Source organism: Hyperolius riggenbachi, chromosome 2 (assembly GCF_040937935.1).
Source record: "Hyperolius riggenbachi isolate aHypRig1 chromosome 2, aHypRig1.pri, whole genome shotgun sequence".
In the NCBI taxonomy this organism is placed as follows: domain Eukaryota; kingdom Metazoa; phylum Chordata; class Amphibia; order Anura; family Hyperoliidae; genus Hyperolius; species Hyperolius riggenbachi.
This window is the reverse complement of record NC_090647.1, coordinates 455,168,963-455,192,767: the sequence shown is the minus strand read 5'-3', so window position 1 is coordinate 455,192,767 and position 23,805 is coordinate 455,168,963.

The following is a 23,805-nucleotide window of genomic DNA, read 5'->3' as shown; positions in this document are numbered from 1 at the left end:
GGGGGGTGATCAGGAGGGAGCAGGGGCAGTTTAGGGTTAAAAAAAATAGCGTTGACAGATAGTGACAGGGAGTGATTGATGGGTGATTAGGGGGGTGACTGGGTGCTAACAGTGGTCTGGGGGTGGGCAGGGGGGGTCTGAGGAGTGCTGTGGGCGATCAGGGGGCAGGGGGGGGGGAAATCAGTGTGCTTGGGCGCAGACTAGGGTGGCTGCAGCCTGCCCTGGTGGTCCCTCGGACACTGGGACCACCAGGGCAGGAGGCAGCCTGTATAATAGGCTTTGTATACATTACAAAGCCTATTATACAATGTGTCAGCGGCAATCCGGGTGCTAGTAACCCGCCGGCGCTTCCGAACGGCCGGCGGGTTACAGCGCGAGGGGGCGGAGCCAGTCGCCGGCGGCTGATCGCGTCATGAATGACGCGATCGCCGCATAACCACGCCCGCAGCTGCCACCGCCGATGGTCGTATTGCTGTCGTTTGAGCCCAGCCCTTGCCGCCGCCCATCGGCTTAAGGAGGTCGGCAAGTGGTTAAACACTCACAACAAGCTGGAACTCTAGTAATGATAAAAAACAACCTGAAGGATGTTTGCTTAAAAAATTGTTTGCATGCAAAGGCATTCAAGACCCTTTCACCAGCGTTGATGTACATCCAAGTCGAAAGTGTTCCTATTCTACCCATACCAGTCAGTGAGCAAGTAAACATTTCATGCCTTAATCCTAAATTTTTAACTGAGGCCTGCCTGGTTCTACCATTCTAGGTAATACATGCATGCACATAAATCAGTCTATACCCAGGGAGCGACGAAAAGCACTACTTGCACCATTATGTAAGTGGTCTGAACTGGCACAGGATCAGGAGAGCTACAGTCTACAGGCAGGCCACAATGGCTTCTAATGCTGGGAATACACGGTTCGTTTCTGCCGTGCGTTTCTGCCCTCGATTGATTTTGCTGCTCGATTCAGCTCTCAATGGAGTTCCTATTCCGCTCATTTTTCTTATCTTTTCCTGAAATTATCTATCGAACCATCTTATCAGCTTAAAAATGAACTGTGTATTCCCAGCATAAAATATACACAGAAAAAATGTAAGCTTGAGGTGGGCAAAAGTCCCATAAAGTTGGACAATGGTTTTCTGCAAAGGGAGAGAGGATAATTTGCCACCTTCCTTTTGTAAAGTGATCCCTATCTTATGAACCATATGTGCTGGTGTTGCACACTGAAGTCTTAGAACCCCTTTTCTCACATGCCTTGATTTCCATGAGCAATCTCAGCTCAAATGCACAACAAGGCATTTGAAATGCTTGGGAGTATGGAACCCCATGCACTCCTTTTTTTAAATGTGTACACTCACATGAATTGTTAATGTAGATTGAAGCACGAGGATGTGAATGAGCAGATAACTACCATTATCTAAGATTTATAAAGTAGTTGATCACTCACCAGAGATGAAGCACCCTCATGTATTTGACCATATATATCAGTGGGAACATTAGAGAAAACACATACCTTGCTTTCTGTTTCATTCTGCACTGCACAGCTTGTTTCTTATCAGACCTGATAAAATCCCTGACTGAGCATTCAGTCTGGCTTTGCTATAATGACTCAGCTATAATGATTCCTGAGCAGAGCCAGCAGGAGGCAGGCTTGGACTTGAAAATACATGAGAGAACACAGACTAAGCTACCGTGTTTCCCCGAAAATAAGACACTGTCTTATATTAATTTTCCTTCCAAAATTTGTGCTAGGGCTTATTTTAAGGGAGGTCTTATATTTTGCGGGGGTAGCCAGATCCCCCCTTTAGTATTTAGCCAGATTCCCTGTGTATATATGGCCAGATTCCCCCTGTGTATATAGGCAGATTCCCCCAAGTGTATATAGGCAGATTCCCCCCCCCCGTGGGCAGATTCCCCCCTGTGTATATAGGCAGATACCCCCCCCCCCCCGTGTATATAAGCAGATTCCCCCCCTCCCTCGCCCGCCCGCTTTACCTCCTCTGTGCTGGCTCCTTGTCCCCCTCAAGAAATGGATCCCCGTGCGGTTTATGCCAGGCATGATGCAAACTGCAGATCAGCGGCGAAGGCAGGTAATGTAGTCCAGTAAGCGCTGCCATATACAGGAAGTGATCTGTGTTTACTTTCTGTACAGGGCGGCGCTGTTACTGGGCTATAGGAGCTGACGTCACCGTTGATCTGCGGTTTGAATGATGCCCGGCATTAACCGCAGCTTTTGAAAAGGAGGGGGACAGGAGAGGGGGGACAGGACTGGCACAGAAGAGGTAAAGCGGGCGGGCGGTGAGCAGGGGGGAGGGGGTCGGGGGGGGGGGGGTATGTGGAGCAGAACCTTAGCACCCATTCTAACTAGGGCTTATTTTAGGAGGATGCCTTATATTTTGAGTATACTCGAAATATGGGCTAGGGCTTACTTTTGGAGGATGTCTTAAATTCGGGGAAAGACAGTATAAATATTCCTGAGCAAAGCCTGACTGAATGCTCAGTCAGGGATTTTATCAGGTCCGATAAGAAACAAGCCGTGCAGTGCAGAATGAAACAGAAAGCAAGGTAGGTGTTTTCTCTAATATTCCAACTGATATATATGGTAAAATACATGAGGGTGCTTCATCTCTGGTTCCCTTTAAGAACATCTGGATTATCTTGGGCTCTCATTTACAGCTTTCCCACTATAAATTAGTTTCTAGATGGTATTTGTCACCAATATGGAAGACCAAATACGGCCTGGCGACAAGCGACACCTGCTGGAAATGTAACCAGAGTCCAGGCTGAACTTGGGGATTGGTTTAGATCCCCTGTTGGCAATATTCGGTACTAGAGCTATAGAAAGGACTGGTGGATGTCACAATCAATGGTCATTAGAGGACATGGGAGTAAGTGTGGCCAGAAGACTTATTATTCTAAAATGGAAAGATGCTGAATCTTGTTCTATTCGAGAGTGGGGAGGGGAGCTCTCATCTTTTGTAAATGACAGGGTTTGGGAAAGGACGATTGAGGATTAGGGGGAGACTGATGGTACAATTAAGTGGGCTATTTTAAAACAGTTAGGGGATGATATTTCTAGTTAGCGATATTACGTAGTCGGGGGGAGGATGTGGGGCAAGAATGATGTGTGTGTGAAAGGGTTGTGGATGTGGGTGGGGGAAGAAGGTTTGGCTGTATGGGTTGGGGGGACCTTCGGCGTAGTAGGATGGTATGAGTGAAGGGTCTTGATAAGTGTGGGATTGCTTGTAGGGGGTGTATTTGTGTCTTTTGCTTAATATAGAGTTTCTGTTTTTTTTTTTTTTTGGGGGGGGGGGGGGGGGGTTGGAGCAAACTATGATGCAAATATTTTCCCAACATTAAGAGGGTGCTGATGAAGCTTATTTCTTTAGTTGGGCTAAAGCGCACTGTCGCTGCTGATTGTTTGCGAAAAAAAAGTAAAAAAAAAAAGAAAGAAAAAGAAAACTACCACCATAATCTCAGTAACCTGGGTTAAAACGTTTTTACTGCCAAAACTTTACAATTTATTTTAGCAAAAACTACAATCTTAAAGTGACACTGAAGCAAAATACAAAAAAACAAAACTAAAAACGTATGATATAATGAATTGTATGTGTAGTACAGATAATTACAGTAGAATCCCTTTATGGTAAACTCCAAGGGACCAGGAAAGTAGGTTACTTTATCAGATGTTTACTATATCAGAATTGGTCATGCATTGTATATTTATACAGATGCAGTTGCTGGGACCTGCGGACTGAGTTAACTATATCCAGAGGTTTACTATATCAGAGTTAACTATAATGTGATTCTACTGCAATAGAACATTAATAGCAAAAAAAAAAAGAGTCTCATATTTTTATTTTCAGTTACATAGCTTTTTTTTTTTTTTTTTTTACAACATTACATCATGCTGTCATATTTGCAGTTTATAAACTACACTCTATTTTAAACTATAAAACAAAGCACAGGTAATGACTTTTTGAACTTCCCTGCAGTGAAACCTTACCAGAAGCTGTCTCTTGCTGTTCCTTTGATGTATAATTGCTTCAGAAAACATGACTGCCTTCGACCCAAGTTGGGCCGAAGAGCTCAGAGAACCTCTTCTGCATAGATAACAACTGAAGTTTCTTAACTCTTCCTGTACTGGAAAACAATATGAGATTATTTTGTTTGCTACTAATGTTCTATTTCTTAGCTGTACTACACATACAATTCATTATATCATACATTTATTTTCGCTTTAGTGTCACTTTAAAAATGTTTCCCATAAATGTCCTTGACCTCCTGAGCAAATGTTGTGTTGATGGCACATTTTGAGGCTTTGAAATTAACCCATTGGGCTTGATTCACAAAAGAGTGCTAACTGTTAGCACGGCCGTTTTTGCGCGAATTTTCGCATTGTGCGCGATCGCAAATTTTCATGCGAAACGATAAAGTTTTCTCGCGCATAATCGATATTGGTTTTTCGATTTGCGCACAAAAATGTTATCGTTTCGCTCAAAAAATTCACGAGCGCGCGCAATGCGACAATTCACGCGAAAATGGCCGTGCTAACAGTTAGCACTCTTTTGTGAATCAAGCCCATAGACTTCAATGCTAAAAATTCTAACTTCTGGCTTTTAAGGCAGACTTTGGCTTTCCGGATCTCTCTACAAAACTGCAAAATCTGGCCTGGAAACTCTGCCACTCACCCCAACTGCTTGTTATTCATATGTGTTGTGTGCCTCATGTCAGATTGCCCTTTGTATGCTTGTGAAGCTGATTGGAGTGTGATGAGTGTGATGAAGGTGTGACTGAAAGTGTGATAAAGATGTGACTAGAAATGTTATAAAGTTGTGTTTAGAAGCATCATAAGGTGTGGCTAGAAGTGTGATGAAGATGTGACGAAGGTGTGATTGAAGTGAGATAACGCTGTGACTAGAAATGTTATAAAGGAATGACTGGAAATGATTATTTATTTATATAGTGCCAACATCTTCCATAGCGCTGTATATCAAAAAAAACAACACATAGAATAATGAATAGCATAGATACATGGGCAGTTCAACACACTGTACAATCAGGACATCCAGCAACACAAGTACACATATATACAGGTGTAGCTTGAAAACATCACTAATACTGGTATATGTTCATTTGGTAAAGAGCAACATTAACAGAAAACACTACGGGGTAGGTCCCTGCCCTTGTGAGCTTACAATCTACTAGAGGTCAGTGAGGTGGAGACACTAGGAGAGTAGATACAGGGAGTAGATAAAGGGATTAACAAATGAGACAGTGAGCCTCAAATTCTAGCTATGACAAATTATAAGTTTGTCTGAAGAAATGCATCTTGAGGGTGCAAGTGAAAATGTTGAGGCTTGAAGCATTATGGACTTTCTGTAGGAGAGAGATCCAATGTAAGGACTGGAAATGTAATTAAGGCGTGACTGGAAGTGTGATAAAGGTATGACTACAAGTGTGATAAAGGTATGACTACAAGTGTGATAAAGGTGTGACTAGAGGTGAAATAAAGGAGTGACTGGAAGTGTCATAAAGGTGTGACTACAAGTATGATGAAGGTGTGACTAGAGGTGAAATAAAGGAGTGACTGGAAGTGTCATAAAGGTGTAACTACAAGTGTGATAAAGGTGTGACTAGAGGTGAAATAAAGGAGTGACTGGAAGTGTCATAAAGTAGTGACTACAAGTGTGATGAAGGTGTGACTAGAGGTGAAATAAAGGAGTGACTGGTAGTGTCATAAAGGTGTGACTAGAAATGCTATGAAGGTGTGACTAGAGGTGTGATAAAGATGTCACTGGAGGCGTGATAAAGGTGTGACTGGAGGCGTGATAAAGGTGTAACTGGAGATGTGGTAAAGATGTGACTGGAGGTGTGATAAAGGTGTGATTGGAGGTGTGATAAAGGTATGATTGGAGGTGTTATAAGGTGTGACTGGAAGTGTCATAAAGGTGTAACTAAAAGTGTGATAAGGGTGTGACTGAAGGTGTGATGAAGGTGTGACTGGAGATGTGATAGACATGTGACTGGAGGTGTCATAAAGGTGTGACTTGAAGTGTGATAAGGGTGTTACTGGAGGCGTAATGAAGGTGTGACTGGAGATGTGGTAAAGGTGTGACTGGAGGTGTGATAAAGCTGTGACTGGAGGTGTGATAAAGGTATGATTGGAGGTGTTATAAGGTGTGACTGGAAGTGTCATAAAGGTGTAACTAAAAGTGTGACAAGGGTGTGACTGGAGGTGTGATGAAGGTGTGACTGGACATGTGATAGACATGTGACTGGAGGTGTCATAAAGGTGTGACCAGAAACCTGATAAGGATGTGGGAGTTTTATTTCAATGCTGCCACTAAGCAATAATGCCAGCATAGAGTTCATTGAGGCAGTGTTCACATTTAAGTGTGATTGTGTGAACTATGCTTCACCAGGAAACGCAAACTAAGGTAGAGCAATGCACACCCAATATAAATTAGTAGGTGGTTCACATCGGTTGATTTACATTTTGACAGCTGGCAGCAGTGTATCTTCCTTTCATTCTTCCTTTATTGTTGGGCTGATGTGAGCAATTGCACACCTATTTTTGCACATTAACACGTATGCAAAAATACGAGGATGATTTCAGAAAACTACAACATCAACCTACGCTGACTATTCTGCAAGTACCAAACCAAGTGGTCATATTCAGTAAACTCCAGCAAATTTACCACACGTATGGTGGTGTGCACAGAAATTTTACTCTTACTTACACTGATGAGGTAACACACATTGTGCAACTATGTGCAACTCCCATTACATGCACATGTGTGCGTTAACTTGGGCTGGTCAAATTGCGTAACGTCCGCTACGTCCTTAGCATAAATAACAGTGAAACTGCTGTATGCTAACTGCACACAGCAACTGTAAAAGGAATTTAGAGAATATTAGAGATGGCCTGAACTGTTCGCCGGCGGACAGTTCTCAGTGAATTTCCGCTATTCGCGTTTTCGGTGAACTGGGAACAATTGACGTGTTCGACCCGCCCTCTATACAAAAATTTGATGTGCCCGACATCTTAATTGAATATGCTGATGCTCTTTTCGTGCATTTTTGCAAGGTCTCTTTTTGTAGCACAAATATAGTTGCTACTGAAGAGTGAAATATTATATTTTAATGTTTCTTCATCATATTAAAAATATATTTGAAATGCTGAAGTTGAAAAGAAAAAAATGGAGGTGTTCCTATAATTATAACCCAGGTTGTGTTGAAAATTGATAGTACACTTATCATTTACTAATTACGCCATTTTCAGCCTGATGCATCAAATGCCTGTAAATCAAGTGGCTTTCCCTGATGTAATTACCACTCAACATTGCATGCTAATTAGTGACTGATTCATTAAAAATCGTCAACTGGAGACCCTACATGCAATACTTATTGTTACATTTTAGTGGTGCCAGGACTGTATGTGAATTTACCAGTACTATTCACGCACACATTCACTATAGAAATGAAATATATTATGCAAAGACACTTAAAGTGGATCCAAGATAAACTTTTACTCATTGCATAATTGTGTTCCTTTCATATTGTTTATAGGGCATTTCTCAAGCCAAATACTTTTGTGTTTTTGTTTTAATACTCTAATTCCCTATAAACTAAACAAGCCTCGCCCACAGCTTTTCAGAGTGCCTTGGCATTTTCAGACAGTGGCAAGGGCTTATGGGAGCTCAGTCTGGGCAGGAGGAGGGGGAGGTGTTACTAGCCGGAGATTTCAGAGGCAGAGGGGAGGAGGGAGGAGGATCTGGGACAAATGGGCATATACGGGTTTTAGCTACAGTGGCATTGTTTATTTTGAAACTATATGGGATGGAATCAGAGAATTTGTGTATTTTTTTCATTTTTTTGTTTTCCCCATAAAATGCATTGAAAATAAAATAATTACTGAAAACAAGTATCACCTCAAAAAAGCCTAATTTGTGGCTGAAAAAAACAAGATATTGATCATTTAGGTGTGATAAGCAGTGCTAAGGTTATAGCCAAATAAATGAGAGGAGCACTGACAGGTGAAAATGGCTGTTAGCGTTAAGGGTAAAATAGCCTGACTGTGGGGTTCAGTGGCCAAATACTTACTCCGGTGTAGAAATACAAATCACGCTATCAGTATAGGCAGCAAAAGTTATAACAGAGAAGCAGGAAAAAAATGTTTAAAAGCTGACCACTTCTGTCATACAATCCAGGTTTTGTTGGTTAGCTATGCCCCTTTCCAAAAAACTGCCATGGCAGGTTCCTGCCTATGCAAATACTGCTAAGAGATTGTGTCATCTGTGCGTGGGAGGTGCCTCATAGTGTGGCCTGAGAGTTAAGGGGCTCATACACTCAGCCGATTTTCTGGCCGACCGATCGATCCCGATCGATCGATCGATTGATCGTTTGCAAATCGGTTGGCCAATCGACCGATCGATGGCCGATTTTGATCGATTTCAATGGATTTCCATCGAGCTGGCAGGATGGAAAATTTAGGTCAATTTGATGAGATTGCTTATCAGTTTGCATTGGCCTTAATGGAAATCTGATGGCAAAAAAATGCCATCAGATAGAATTCCAATAGATTTCAAACTGAAATCTATTGGAATTCTATCCTGGTAAAAAATGTTCTAAAAACGCATCAGATAGATCATCAGATGCATTTCTTATCTATCTGCTGCCAATCTGACGAGTGTATGGGCACCTTTACTCTGCTTCTGCTTGTGCCTATCAGTCAGCCAAGAGGAAAGGTGGAGAGAAGTAGTGCAGTGCCACTGCCAGACAGCCACAGTATGTTGCTTTCCAGCTGCTTAATAAAGTAGTCAGCAGCTGTTGCATTGGGTAAAAAAAACAGGGGAATCAGTCATAGTGTGTGTCACTCTAGTTCTTTTTCACTTTGGAATTTACACTGGATGTCCACTTTAAAGGGACTTCGAGCAGTGCAGAAACTATGAAAAGATGCATATCATTTTAAAGTTCTCTTTCTCCTCTTTCCAGTGATATATAAACCGCCGCCCTACGCCTTTTAGTTTTCGCTATTTTCGCTATTGAAATTGCCGCGGCCGCGATTTCAATCGCGAAAATATAGAAAACTAAAAGGCGTAGGGCAACGATTTAGGTGTCGCCAGAAAAAGGAGAAAGAGAGCTTTAAAATGATATCCATCTTTCCATAGTTACATTGTATTACACAGGACGACACTTTCCCCAGTGTCAGCAGTTCCATTCAGCAGAATGGAGCTGCTGACTTTAGGAAAAAGTCGTCCTGTGTAATACAATGTAACTATGGAAAGATGGATATCATTTTAAAGCTCTCTTTCTCCTCTTTCTGGCGACACCTAAATCGTTGCCCTACGCCTTTTAGTTTTCTCTATTTTCGCGATTGGAATTGCGGCCGTGGCAATTTCAATCGCGAAAATAGCGAAAACTAAAATGCAGAGGGCGGCGGTTTATATATCACTGGAAAGAGGAGAAAGAGAACTTTAAAATGATATCCATCTTTCCATAGTTTCTGCACTGCTCGGAGTCCCTTTAAGGTAAACCAGCCTGATAGTTCGGAAACAATAATCAGAATAGAAGACAAACAACTACACTCATGGCCTTGCAAGGATTATGAATGCATTTCTTTATGATATACAGCTTTAAAATGTGTTCAACGCAAACCAGACAACCTATTTTAGGTGGCTAAAAAATGCACTTTCCATAACACAAAGTAAAAGCTAAGTGCTTCTGTAGATAAATAATTGACACCCATCACTGTTCTCCTTACAGGGCTTAAAGTCGGTGGTGGGGAAGGAAGCTGGCGAGATCAACATTAAGTCCAATTCACATCTCCACTGTACTTGTGTTTATTTTCTGTTTCTCACATGTTTTATTCCAGCCAGATAAATCACAGCACAGGTTTGATTTCGAGGGTTGAGGTGTCACTTCTGAAGGATAAAGTCTTCCCAGCTTCATCATTTCACTTGCAAATTTAATAAAACTTGAAAACAGCCAGAGGCATCAGAGAGAATGTGACTGCGTTGAAAGAGACCCCAATGGCAGGAGGAAGCGGATGGGGGAGCCTCTACCTGTCACAGGAAGGAGGGCTCAGGCTGTGAAATAAATGAAATTGCTTGTAGTTGTATTCAGGTTCAGGCAGTAAGATATATCCCAGAGTTGTGGATCCCTGAAGGTATATTGCATTGTCTCCGAATATATCTGGTTCAGTCCCTGATGCTTTCTTTTTCTTAGCATCCTGTCTCTTAAAGGTTCTGTTCAAAAGCAAATGGATAGCAAGTGTATCTGTCTTTGAGGCTTAAGCTAGGCAAACTCCTAGAATAATCTCAATGGAGGAAGCCATTCAAGATGAGAATCTAGCCCAGAGGTGGGCAAACTTTTTGTCGCTCCATCTCCCTGGCCATGGAGTGATTGGGTTTAACTGACCCAATCGCTCGTTACAGCGGCAATCTCCATGATGACGTCAGGGTCATGTGACGTGCAGGTATCTAATAACGGCAGGTCACATAAAGCCGCTGTTGCTATGGAGATCGCTGCTGGAACGAGCAATTGGGTAACGTTACTTCTTGTATGTGCTATGGATGTATATTTTAAAGAACAGCTTCATAGTGCCTGCGGGCCGAATCCGGCCCAAGGGCCGTAGTTTGCCCAGGCCTGGTTTAGCCCGTGCAAAGGTGTCCCTTGACATTGCCTAAAAATCTAGTAGTCTGTATCTTTCGGCCACAATTCTCCTTTTACTTAACCTGCCCGCCAGAAGCTGCTCCAATGCAACAGAACTTGCCACCAGCCTATAGGCATGTAACACGTCTTTTGGCTCTAAACTGCTTTTCTGCCTGAGGGAGTGGATCTTGGACTTTCTTTCATATTTTCCTGACAGCACCTTTGACATTTGACAGTTTTAAGAGTCTGGCTTCTCATTAACGAACTAAGACAGTAAATGCTATACATGAGTCTCTGATTTCTTACCATCTCCTTTTGGAACAGCTCTTTATTATATTTAGAAGCAGCTGGCATTAATTTGCTGCATTTGTAGTTAGTAAGTCAATTTACATATGCAGAGAAAACTTCACAAGTCCAAAGCCAGCCAGTATTAAGATGGGGTTTTTCTATTACTCAGATTGATGTGTGACTTAAATCTGTAATCTTCCTGTGAGCTACAACTTTGCCAGGCATATATTTGCACAATGAGATTGTCCCTGCCAACAGGGATTGTGGACCCATTCTAGATGTTCATGCAGATACTGTGCTAACTGCTTCTTTGATTTCACCCAAAATATTGCTTTTTATCGTATTCCAGCAGCTCTTTCAAAGCTCTTTCCCAGTCAAATAAATTGCTCTAACTGATTTTATTCTCTTTGTATGAATTGTACAGGATTATCTACTAAAGCGTCCTCAAAGAAGACAACTTTGGGTGAAATTGCTGATAAAATCGGAGCAAAAAATGTAAAATTAATATAAATAAAACCAATCTTGTGTGAGCGTTTCTCAGAACTGCATTCATGCAAGGAAATAGGAGGGTGATGTAAAGGTCTGAATTATGTATAGTTTGCTGGCTGGGTGAGTAACATTCATTCTCGTTCTCTATAAAGATACTCACACACTACAAGATACAGGTCTAACATTAGGTTGTAATCAATATTCCTAATTAAAACTCAGTTGATGATATTGATCATTTTGTCACCTTGCACCTCTTGATATTCAGTTCTCATGTTTACATGAAGGATCCCAAGTCTCCTCCCCCCCTTTCAGCGTCACTATGTAAGTGTAGCAGATAGGAATGATCCTCAGAGGAGAGACACCCAGGGGTTAATGCAGAGTGCACAGCAGAGTGTCTTCTCTCACCTGTCTGGCCTGGATGCTTCTCCTTCCTTCTGGCCTTAATGGCTCCCCCAGGGCCGTAACTAGAGGGGAGCAACCCCTGCAATTGCACAGGGGCCCAGAGCAGTGGGAGCCCCATCTATTAACCTTGCTTTCCGCAGACACAGGGGACTATACTTCAGATCAGATGCTTTTGTGGCTACACTTGTTATAAAGATGATGATGGCCACACTTGTTTTATGACCCTTGTAAGATGGGCCCCAAGGACATAAGGAGCACGAAGGGGAGCCAAGGGAACACTGGCAGGGGGCATCAAAGTTTTGCTGGGGGCCCCATGAATTGAAGTTATGCCACTGCTCCCCACATTGATGTTTCTGTCTCCATGACCCACCGGCATGATAGATTAATACGTACCTGAGTATGATTAACATAGAAGAAGCACCGGCGGGAACAAACAGGAGCCTAGAGCATGCTAACAAAGGAAGGGGAAGAGAATGCAGTGCCAGACAGGTGAGACATAATAATAATCTTGATACAAAGGAGCAGATACATGCACCTTCTGTTATTCAGCGTCATTTATTGGACAGGTGAAAAACGTGTGTAACATCAGGGAAAAAATCAAGCAAACATCACCTTGTTATGACATAGCCAGTGTGGGGTTGGAAGTGGGTGTCATGGCTGCAAAGGGGTCGGCGACGGCCGTTTCGCGCCCACGTAGTGTTGGGCGAACAGTGTTCGCCACTGTTCGGGTTCTGCAGAACATCACCCTGTTCGGGTGATGTTCGAGTTCGGTCGAACACCTGATGGTGTTCAGCCAAACCGTTCGGGTTCGCCCGAACTACTAAATGCCCGGCCGAACAGGGACAAACAGGGCCCCTGTTCGGCCGAAAAGGGCCCTGTTCGGCCGAATACCGCCCCCCTATGGGGTCGCAGGCATAAGGGGGGAGCATGCCCCGATCGCGGGGGGGGGGTCGGAAATTCCCCCCACCCCCTCCGCTAGCGCTCCCCCCTCTGCCCGCTTCCCCATAAAAAAGTTGGCATAAAGTTAAATATTACCGGTGGTGGGTGCTGCAGTGGCTGGCTGGCAGTGGTGTGAATGAGGAGGAGGAGTCCGAGTATGACGCGTTGAGGCCAGGCAGCGGGCGGTTCAGCGGTAGTACCCTTGTGGTACTTCCGCCCTTTCTCTGACCTCACGTCCTCTACGTGATGACGCATACGAGGGTACGCGTCACGCGTACCATCGTATGCGTCATCACGTAGAGGACGTGAGGTCAGAGAAAGGGTGGAAGTACCACAAGGGTACTACCGCTGAACCGCCCGATGCCTTGCCTAAACGCGTCATACTCGGACTCCTCCTCCTAGTCCTCACTCACACCATTGCCAGCCAGCCACTGCAGCAGCCACCACCGGTAATATTTAACTTTACGCCAACTTTTTTATGGGGAAGCGGGCAGAGGGGGGAGCGCTAGCGGAGGGGGTGGGGGGGATTTCCGACCCCCCCCCCCCCGCGATCGGGGCATGCTCCCCCCTTATGCCTGCGACCCCATAGGGGGGCCGTATTGCGGCATGTTCGGGTCCCCATTGACTTGCATTGAGTTCGGGGTTCGGGCCGAACATGCCGAACATCTGGCCCATGTTCGGCCTGTTCGGCCCGGACCCGAACATCCAGGTGTTCGCCCATCACTACACCCACGCTTGGTCACACTGCGTTCCACACAAAATGGCATCCGAGACACCTCCGGTATATCATGGGGATTAGCCCCACCCCTTCCGGAGGTGCATAGGCGCCTGTGCACCCAGTGCACAGGCGCCGACGCACCTCCGGAAGGGGCGGGGTTAATCCACGTGATATATCGGAGGTGCCTCGGACGCCATTTTGTGTGGAACGCAGCATGACATGTGCATGTATCTACTCCTTTGGTGCATGTATCTGCTCCTTTGTATCAAGATTTCCATGATATTCTTCCTTCCTACATCCTTTATATGGTGCACACATCAGTAGCTGCTGTGAATACTTGTGTGCAGGGGAACAACCTGCGGGGATAAAAGGCCAGACAGAGTATCTACGCATGGATCCTCCATACATTTTTATTAGGAGTGCCACACTAATGTTTTCTTCTAGACAAAGTAGAGACATAATAATAAAGCTAATTTGCACTTTTTTCCTGATGGGTTAAATGAGCTTGAGAGCTCCAGCCACTAGGGGCACACTCAGTAAGCCACCCCAGCACGTTAGAGAGTCTTGCCCAAGAACACCTTACTCAATAGGCAACTTATTCAAGTCAGGACTTGAACCCTGGTTGCCTCTGGGTAACGTTCTCTCTTTAGCTAGTTCACTATCTATGTGGGTAGGCATAGGCTACTCTAAGGCCCCATGTTCATTTATGCCAGGGGCTCCATTTCACCAAAAAACAGCCCTAATGATATTTCGAAGATTTAAGAAGAAATATCCCAGAATATTGATTCTATGTATTGCCTGATGCAGTACAAAGCTATGAGAACCTTTATCATGTAATGCTGCCACCTGGACCCATTTCCTTCATCAACACCCTCCACCAGGATCAGAATCAGAATCTTTTATTTCGCCAAGCACAACTGGGTTGTGCCCGGAATTGGTTTTGGCAGATACAGGGTTAGTGTGAAACAGGACATACAATACAACAATAATTATTAAAAAAAAAATACAGCAAACCTAACAAAGCATCGAGTTGATCACTAATTTTGTCCAGTGTAAGGAGAGTCTATCGAGTTCAAAGAATTGACAGCTAAGGGGAAGAAGCTGTTCCTGTTTCTTGTGGTCCTGGTGTAGATGGACCGGAATCTCCAGCCTGAGGGAAGCTGGCTGAAGAAGCAGAAGTCCAGGTGAGATGGGTCCTTGATGATCCTCAGAGCTCTAGTGCGCAGTCTGGAGTTAAAAAGTTGATCCAGACAGGGAAGAGGTTTCCCAATGATCCTTTCCGCTGATCTTATAACCCTCTGTAGTTTGAGTCTGTTGTTGGCGGAGGAGCCAGCATACTAGACCATGATGGAGGAGCAGGGGACAGATTCAATCGTGGCAGGGTAGAAGCTCGTCAGAAGTTCCCGGGCCATGCTGAACTTCTTCAGTTGGCGGAGGAAAAATAGTCTCTGCTGGGCTTTTTTCTGGGTGGAGGTCATTTTGGCTTTCCAAGTCAGGTGCTTGGAAATTGTAGTGCCTAGGAGGCATGCGCAGGGGACGCATGCTTGATCTGTTACATGATTGGCATGTCAATTTGGATTTACAATCAATAAAATGGCTGATAGACAGTCCTTTTTTTATATTTGTTTTTTTTTTCGGGGGGGGGGGGGGGGGAGTTGGGTTTCAGCATTCTAATCATTTCTAACTGCTGATCCATTAAAAAATAAATGTGCAGTTAACCTGTTGATATTCAAAATCAAAACATGCTCATCTGACTCTGATGTTTTAGCTAAACGTGGGGCTAATTGTGCCTCATAACCTTTTCTGCATTCCAAAATACCGTTGTAGAAAGGGTTTCTTTAAAGACCTTGCTGTCTTGTAAAAATATAAAGGGAAAATAAATGGTCTGCTCTTAATGTTCCCCTGAGTCAGGCAGGGGTAGACCTTGTATGACACAGCCTGAACCATGTGCTTCAGGCGGCTTCTTCCAAGGGGCGGTGTCAGGCAAGAACAGATTACCCACCTTCACTGGCGTATCCAGACGGGGGTTCCGGATGTATGGAACACCCCCCTGAGACTCCTGTCCCTTTAAAAAAAATTCCCTGAAATCGCTGAAGCGGGCGAGCTGGTAAAGGCTTGCCTCCTGCAGGGACTGTGGGAAAAACTCAGCTCTTTCACTATTGTAAAGACTGCATGTAGACAGCTACAAAAGGTATTTCACAGGTTGAAAAGTTTTGACAGTCCCTAAACTCCAGGAGGGCTGCCTGCAGCTTGTGTGAGAGGCTGACCATCCCTTACATCCTCCACACCCCTATGGACGGTATACCTATATCATTCCCCTATTCCCACAATCCCCCCCACTATGTTGTTAATGTTTTGTTTTTGCTTTGGCAATGCTAAATGTATTTGGTCCTGCCAATAAAGCTTTTTTGGATTTGGCTGGCAGGGACAGGAGACACATTACATGCAAGTAGCCTGTGTGATGTGGGACTGCAATACAGATACTCTCTCTGCATTCACTATTGTTTTCCTCCTTCCCCTAGTGCTGGCTGGAAGTGGGGCAATCTCCCCCCAGGCAGCCTTTCATTCAGAGATTTGTGTCTGGTGTATTCAGGTGAAACACTAGGCTAGCTGATAAAAGTGCAATTAGAGGGCAGGTGTAATGTCTGATTGCGCTGCCCGGAAGTTCCCTTCCACACTGAGTAGCGCGCATGCTCAGTGTGAAGTTAATGATGCTGCTGGAGGTAAAATACTAAATATCTCCGCTCCCACACCTCTTACACTCCTCAAATTTTCAGGGTAGGGAGGGGACCCCCAGTACGACCTCTATGCCAAATTGCAGCCCCCGAGACCCGCTGGTTCAGGAGATAGATTACAGAAACCTATCTCGGAAACCAGCACGTCTCGGGGGCTGCAATTTGGCACAGAGGTCGTTCGGGGGGTCCCCTCCCTACCTTGAAAATTTGGGGAGTGTAAGAGGTGTGGGAGCGGAGATATTTAGTATTTTACCTCCAGCAGCATCATTCAATAGGAACTGTGGCCGCACTGTCTCCTACTGCGCATGCGGGGCAGCACAAATCCACAGGCAGCGTAATCAGACACAACACAGGCAAGCTGGTAAATATACACAGCATGATGCAGAGCTTGCCTGGAGGGTCCGTGGGCAAACATCTGTCTGGTCTCTCCTCATTGTTATAATGACTGCATGTGTGGATAAGGTGTTAAACAAGGTGAAAAGTTTTTGACAGTCCCGAGACTCCAGGAGGGCTGCTTTCTGCAATACAGATAAGCTCTCTGCTCCATCTCAGGCTATTCTCAGTCTCTCTCCACTCCTCCTCTTACTGGGCTAATGCAAGCCAAAATCACAATAGCAATTGCTAGCAATTAGTGAGTGCAATTTTTTAAAGCGATTTTCAGAGCGATTTCTGAATGAATTGCTCAAAAAAATGCTACATGAAGTATACCTGCGATTTTGAAAAAATCACAACGCTGCTGTGAGAACACCCTCATAGGGTAACATTAGCCAAGCACTTTTCAAATCACTGTCGATTTGAAAAACGCTCAGAAGCCCTCTTGGTGTGCACCAGCCCTCCCTCATTCACCTTTGTTTCCCTCTTTCCCTAGTGCTGGGTGTTTGTGTCTTCTTGTCATACAGGAAAGCTAAATAAAAGTGCAATCCTGGTGAGGCAAATTATTATTATTTAGTATTTATATAGCGCCGCCATCTTCCGCAGATGCATATAACCCTGCATCATATGGCTATTGCTTGCGCTATGTGACACTATGTGGCGTATTCCACTGAATTGTCCAAACTAAGTCTATCTGCCGTTCCTCTCTCGGGGAGTTGTTCCAGCGCTGTCCCCCGTTCAAATTTGCTGCTACCAGAAGCCCTCAGAAACACTCGTGTCCTTGAGTACTTCCAAAGACAGGCAGCCCCGTAATACGCCAGCGCACTTTTGTGCATGGGCAGTATGGAGCCACCTGTCTTCGGAAGCACTCGGGTACATAAGTGCTTCCGGACCTTTCAGGAATACCCCCCTTAAAAATCCTGCGTTTGCCCCTGACCTTAGCAGTTTGCTTGCCCTCCTCAGCTGATGCTTGTTCTCCTGTTCTGCCTCGGACAGCCCCCTCCTCCACAGAGTCCAAATTCCCCCTCGATGCACTCCCCAGCGTGGCAGCAATGCATACTTCAGACCTCAGATCAGCGGTGACCCACAGGCGTTGAAAAGACAGGAGAGTGCTGTATACAGGAAGCAAGCAGTGATGTCACTTCCTGTACACACGCCTCTACTAGGGGCATCAGTCTCCTGTCTTTTCACTGCGGTTCACGCCAGGCAGTGTAGCAAGGGGGATCCGGGAATCTGTGGAGGAGAAGGACGCCTGAGGCAGAGCAGGTAAATAAGCAGTGGAGGGGGGAGGGGTACCTCTACTGGTGGACAGGGGGGCTATCTATACTGGGGGGACAGGCTACCTATACTAGGGGGACAGGCTACCTAATACTGGGAGGACAGGCTACATAATACTGGGGGACAGGCCACCTAATAATGTGGGGGACGGATTACCTAATTCTAGAGGAACACACTACCTATACTGGGGGTACATGCTACCTATAGTGGGGGTACATGCTACCTATAGTGGGGGGGCAGGCTACCTACACTGGGGGGACAGGCTACCTAATGTAGAACTGGAACTGGGGTAAAATCTATGAAATGAAGCCAATGGAGGGCAAGATTACCTATGTAGAAGAGTGCTGCTGCTGCTTGTTGTCCTTGGGGTCTCCCCTTTTCTGGTCCCCATAAGCTCCAACGCCACCCCAAAGTTGCTCCAAGTGGGGCAAAGCTATTCTGAAATATGAGTTTTGAGCTGGGTCTATGCAATGAAATAAAGCGCTAGTAAAGACACTAATGATACAATCTTTTTTTATTTATACAATTTTATCAAATCTATCTAGTAAAATGGTAAACTGAGTGAGTATATTAGAGATGGGTACTTTAGGTAGTCACTCATGTTACATAGAAATGGTAAGATTATGCAAAAAAAGATTGTATCATTAGTGGAAAGGAACCAATAAAAATCAATTGACTGTTAAAAACTGGTTGACTAGACAGAGTGACATTTATTTTTTTAAAGGTTCCAAGTGCTGGAAGATAGCAGGTAAAATACTTTTTCTAGGTTCCAAGACACAGAAGCATGAGAGTGTCCTGCCCTTGGGAGTTTACATTCTAAAGGAATAAGGAGGAAACTGAGTGAGAAAAGGTCGGATGCAAGCTATGTTTTTGAGCTGGAGATGACAGGAGCTGGTTAGAGAGTGAATATGAGGAAGAAATGAGAGAGATGAATCAAATAATACCCATAAGTAACATGCTTTGGGAAATGAAGTTAAATGGCATTAACACTCATTGTTATATCAAGCAGAGAAGAGGACAGAGATTGTGGAAAAATGACGAATTCCTCTTCTCCGTGACCAGGCGACATGTAAAATGAGTACATCAGTCAACTGGGTCCAGGGCCAAGTGGAAAACCTAATACTATCTGTGGGGATCTGTGTAAGAAACAAACGTGGGTAAATAAAAATACAAACATTGGTACATAATACATAAATGGTAGAAATAGTGGCATTTGTTGTAGTTACAAATATATTGTCATTAACCATGTATAGGAACTTAAAATACACAAAAGGGTAAAGCAGTCACCTACAGTGCAGCCAGAATCTTCATTCCTCAGTACCAGCATCAGATGTCACCAGCAATGAGAGGAAGAGGGAGGCTTCCTGAGCTTTCCTTTGCAAAGCTGTTCTTGTTGCGTCCAGGTTGTTGCTGTGGTGGACCAGACTCTGCAATCTGTTCCTTCTTCCACCCTGACTGTATCCTGCACACTATCCACACATCAGGAACATCTCGATGAAAGCATGCAGTCAGGGCTGGCGCTACCATTAAGGCAAAGGAGGCAGCTGCCCCAGGGCCCCAGAGCTTGTAGGGGCCCCCAGTGGCTACAAGAGGAAAAAAAAATTCAAATCGGCCTTATAGTTTTTGAGAAAATCGATTTTAAAGTTTCAAAGGAAAAAAAAATATACATTTAAAAACCTGCCGACTTTAATGTTTAATAGCAAATCCACCTTAAATGCTAGAAACCCTACATTTGCAGGATATGTTAAGGAGATCATTAGGAATAAGAGGAAAAAACAATTATTCAAAAAGACATTATAGTTTTTGAGAAAATCGATTTTAAAGTTTAGAAGGAAAAAAGTATATTTTTAAATGCGGTAAATGTCACTTTTAGTAGCAAACCTAACGGTAGTGTAATTTTACATGCATCAAATGAAAGCGCAATAAATTTCCTGACGGGGTTTCCAGGGGGTCCATACGCAGCCGCAGCGCTTTGGCCAGGGATCGCTAAACAGCCGCAATATGGCTGTATGAAGATCCCTGGCATTTTTTCCTATTTTCCCATTTTTTTTTATGTTTAGAGTGTGGGAATTTAAAAAAAAAATTATGTGGGGTCCCCCCTCCTGAAACTTTTTAACCCCTTGTCCCCCATGCAGGCTGGGATAGCCAGAATGTGGAGCTCCGACCGATTGGGACTTCACACCCTGACTATACCAGCTTCAAAAAAGGTCCCCTAATGCCGATTTTTGTTCCGGGTATATGTTGGGGGGGCCCCCCAGGTTTATTTTGCCCTGGGGCCCCATTGTTGCTTAAACCGGCCCTGCATGCAGTGCACATCCTCAACACTAGATGGCGACTTAAGTGATAGCCTAGGGGCCTATGTGAAGAAAGGCCCTGCTCTCTGCAGTTAGATGAAGTCTTACTGCAACACAATTCTTCCTGACACTTGATAAAATGTCATTGTGGTTGAAGAAGACACTCCTGACAGCAGTGAAGAGGGAAAAAAGGTCCAATAGGTCATCATCACAATGTAAAGGCACCAACTAAACATAAAAAGCAGCAGTGCAACTGAGTCAGTTTAATCTTCAGATTAAGATTACTTTTAAAATAAAAATACAGGTTTCTGGGAAAGTCTTATTTAGGATTATTTTTATAGACACTGTTATTTATCTCATTATGTACTTTAGCGTTAGATTCACCTTGTAGTATTTTGTTGCTCTGCAGAGATGCACAGAAGATGTTTGTTACAATGACTGTGTATTTTATTATGAAGAGAGGACTGGGCTCTAGCTTCCTCTCCCAGCTTGTCTGGCCTGTATCATGAAACATGCATGTCAGAGGATGCTGCTCATCTCATGGTCACTCTGTCCTTGATGTGTTTGCAGCTCCAGCCTTGTTGTCGGTCCTACTTCTTCACACACTTTGTCTTTCCCTGTGTTGCCCTCAGAAGAATGGAGAATGCGGTAAACAGCGGCCCGGGGCAGCCCTGCTAATGGATGTGATGCGTGTGTTGTGAATTGTTTCATAGATTAGTGCATGTGGCCTCCATATGAGAAGACCGCGTGGCATTGAATATTGGGAAGATTCATTACAACAGAAAAATGACTGGACATCTTCATTTATTTTATCCCCAGTGCAGCTGCTTCCCGGTATTACAGGAGAATATGTTCCTGTCCAGATTAATATGGCTGACCTCACACCAATATGGGAGGATGCTCTCCGGTATTTGTCTTAAAAAGTACTGTACACCCGTTATTATAAGTATTGCTTACTACATGCTGTGAAAGAGTCACACCACAAGGGATTAACTCCTTTAATAACGATCAGTCTGCCAAAAGGTCCTGGTCCTGGTCTTTAGCCTCATTTTCTTCTGCTGAAGTAGGTAATTATGGTGCAAAGGCCGTTTGCCCACCATAGACCGCAATATAATGTGCAGCTATGGTGCAGCCAACTCAATAATTTTTGTGCCAGGCATTGGGGTTCGACCCATAAGTAGCCAAACACCGGCTAGTAGTGGTAGCAGTGGCATGGGTCATTAAGTGGTGCCACAAAGTTTGACTATCATGTAGTCACACTTGAAATAATGGAGGAGTGAGCAATGGGAGTGGTTTGGGTTCTTTGGGGTGCCAGGGGTTCAGCTACATACTCCAGATACTAGCAGCGGGGGTGAGAAATCAGGTGCCTGGATCAGCTGCGGCACAGTGCTAGTGTGGGGCTAAGCTCACAGTGGGGCATTATGGTGCAATGTAACAGAGGAATTTTAACACGTGAAATTGCACTGCGATTGAAAGACTATGTGTCATTCAGAGTGCAGAGCCTAGTATCCCAATGCAGTGCATTACTGACACATGTTCACAGAAATGCAATGCAATGCTGGCATAATGTGCTATGCCACTTTTCCCTCTCTGTTGCACTGAGTTTTTGTTCTTACAGGGAAGGCAACTCAGCTCCCTCTGTGAACCTAGCATTAGATGTAGATAGTGAGGAGATAAGTGTCAAGAATAGATAGAAATTAACCATTTAAGCCTTTTGGACATACAGTGGGATGCAAAAGTTTGAGCAACCTTGTTAATCATCATGATTTTCCTCTATAAATCGTTGGTTGTTACAATACAAAATATCAGTTAATTATACCATATAGGAGACACACACAGTAATATTTGAGAAGTGAAATGAAGTTTATTGGATTTATAGAAAGTGCACAATAATTGTTTAAACAAAACAAAACAACTGCCAGGCAGGTGCATACATTTAGGCACTGTTGTCATTTTATTGATTCCAAAACCTTTAGAACTAATTATTGGAACTCAAATTGGCTTGGTAAGCTCAGTGACCCCTGACTTACATACACAATTGTAAGTTTCCCGCCTCTTTTAACTTTCTCTGAAGAGTAGCAACATGGGGGTCTCCAAAAAACTCTCAAATGACCTGAAGACAAAGATTGTTCACCATCATGATTTAGGGGAAGGATACAGAAAGCTGTCTCAGAGATTTCAGCTGTCTGTTTCCAAAGTTAGGAACATATTGAGGAAATCGAAGACCACAGGCTCAGTTCAAGTTAAGGCTCGACGTGGCAGACCAAGAAAAATATTGGACAGACAGAAGCGATGAATGGTAAGAACAGTCAGAGTCAACCCGCAGACCAGCACCAAAGACCTACAACATCATCTTGCTGCAGATGGAGTCACTGTGCATCATTTAACCATTCGGCGCACTTTACATAAGGAGATGCTGTATGCAAGAGTGAGACAGAGGAAGCCTTTTCTCTGCCCACACAACACAAACAGAGCCGCCTGAGGTATGCTAAAGCACATTAGAGCAAGCCAGCTTTATTTTGGAATAAGGAGCTGCGGACTGATGAAACTAAAAATGAGTTATTTGGGTATAACAAGAGGCATTATGCATAGAGGAAAAAGAACACAGCATTGCAAGAGAAACACCTGCTACCTACAGTAAAATATGGTGGTGGTTCCATCATGCTGTGGGGCTGTGTGGCCAGTGCAGGGACTGGGAATCTTGTCTAAGTTGAGGGACGCATGGATTCCACTCAGTATTAGCAGATTATGGAGACCAATGTCCAGGATTTGGAGACAAAGCTGAAGCTGCGCCGGGGCTGAATCTCTCAACAAGACAACAACCCTAAACACTGCTCAAAATCCACTAAGGCATTCATGCAGAAGAACAATTACAGCATTCTGGATTGGCCACCAGTCCCCAGACCTGAATATAATTTAAAATCTGTGGTGTCAGTTAAAGAGAACTGTCCATGCTTGGAAGCCATCAAACCTAAATGAACTAGAGATGTTTTGTAAAGAGGAATGGTCCATAATACCTTCAACCAGAATCCAGATTTTCATTGGAACCGACAGGAAGTGTTTAGAGGCTGTAATTTCTGCAAAAGGAGGATCTACTAAATATTGATTTCATTTCTTTTTCGTAGTGCCCAAATGTATGCACATGCCTAATTTTGTTTAAACAATTATTGCACACTTTCTGTAAATCCACTAAACTTCATTTCACTTCTCAAATATCACTGTGTATGTCTCCTATATCAGGGTTTCTCAACTTTTTTGTTCCAAGTACCCCCTATTGCAATTCAGTTCTAGCCAAGTACCCCCAGGACGAGCATAGCGGGCGAAAGTTACAAGGAGAGGAGCGCGCGTATGTTACTAGCGCACGCTACGCTGCACTACTGCAACATAGTCATGCTCATTAAGAGAGAGATCAAAACGAAATTTGACAGGAAATTGCATGGAGTTTAGGCAGAGGAGATAAGAGGTAAGCAGATGAGAAGGGAGGGGGAGTATGCAATATATAGGAGCATCTAATAAATAAATGCAAGGCAGGTAATCCAGTGATCAAACAAAAAGATATGTTAAATTAATAGGAATACTGCAATTGAGTGACAATAACTGCATACAATAGTCATAAATAGAGTTGGGCCGAACCTCCGA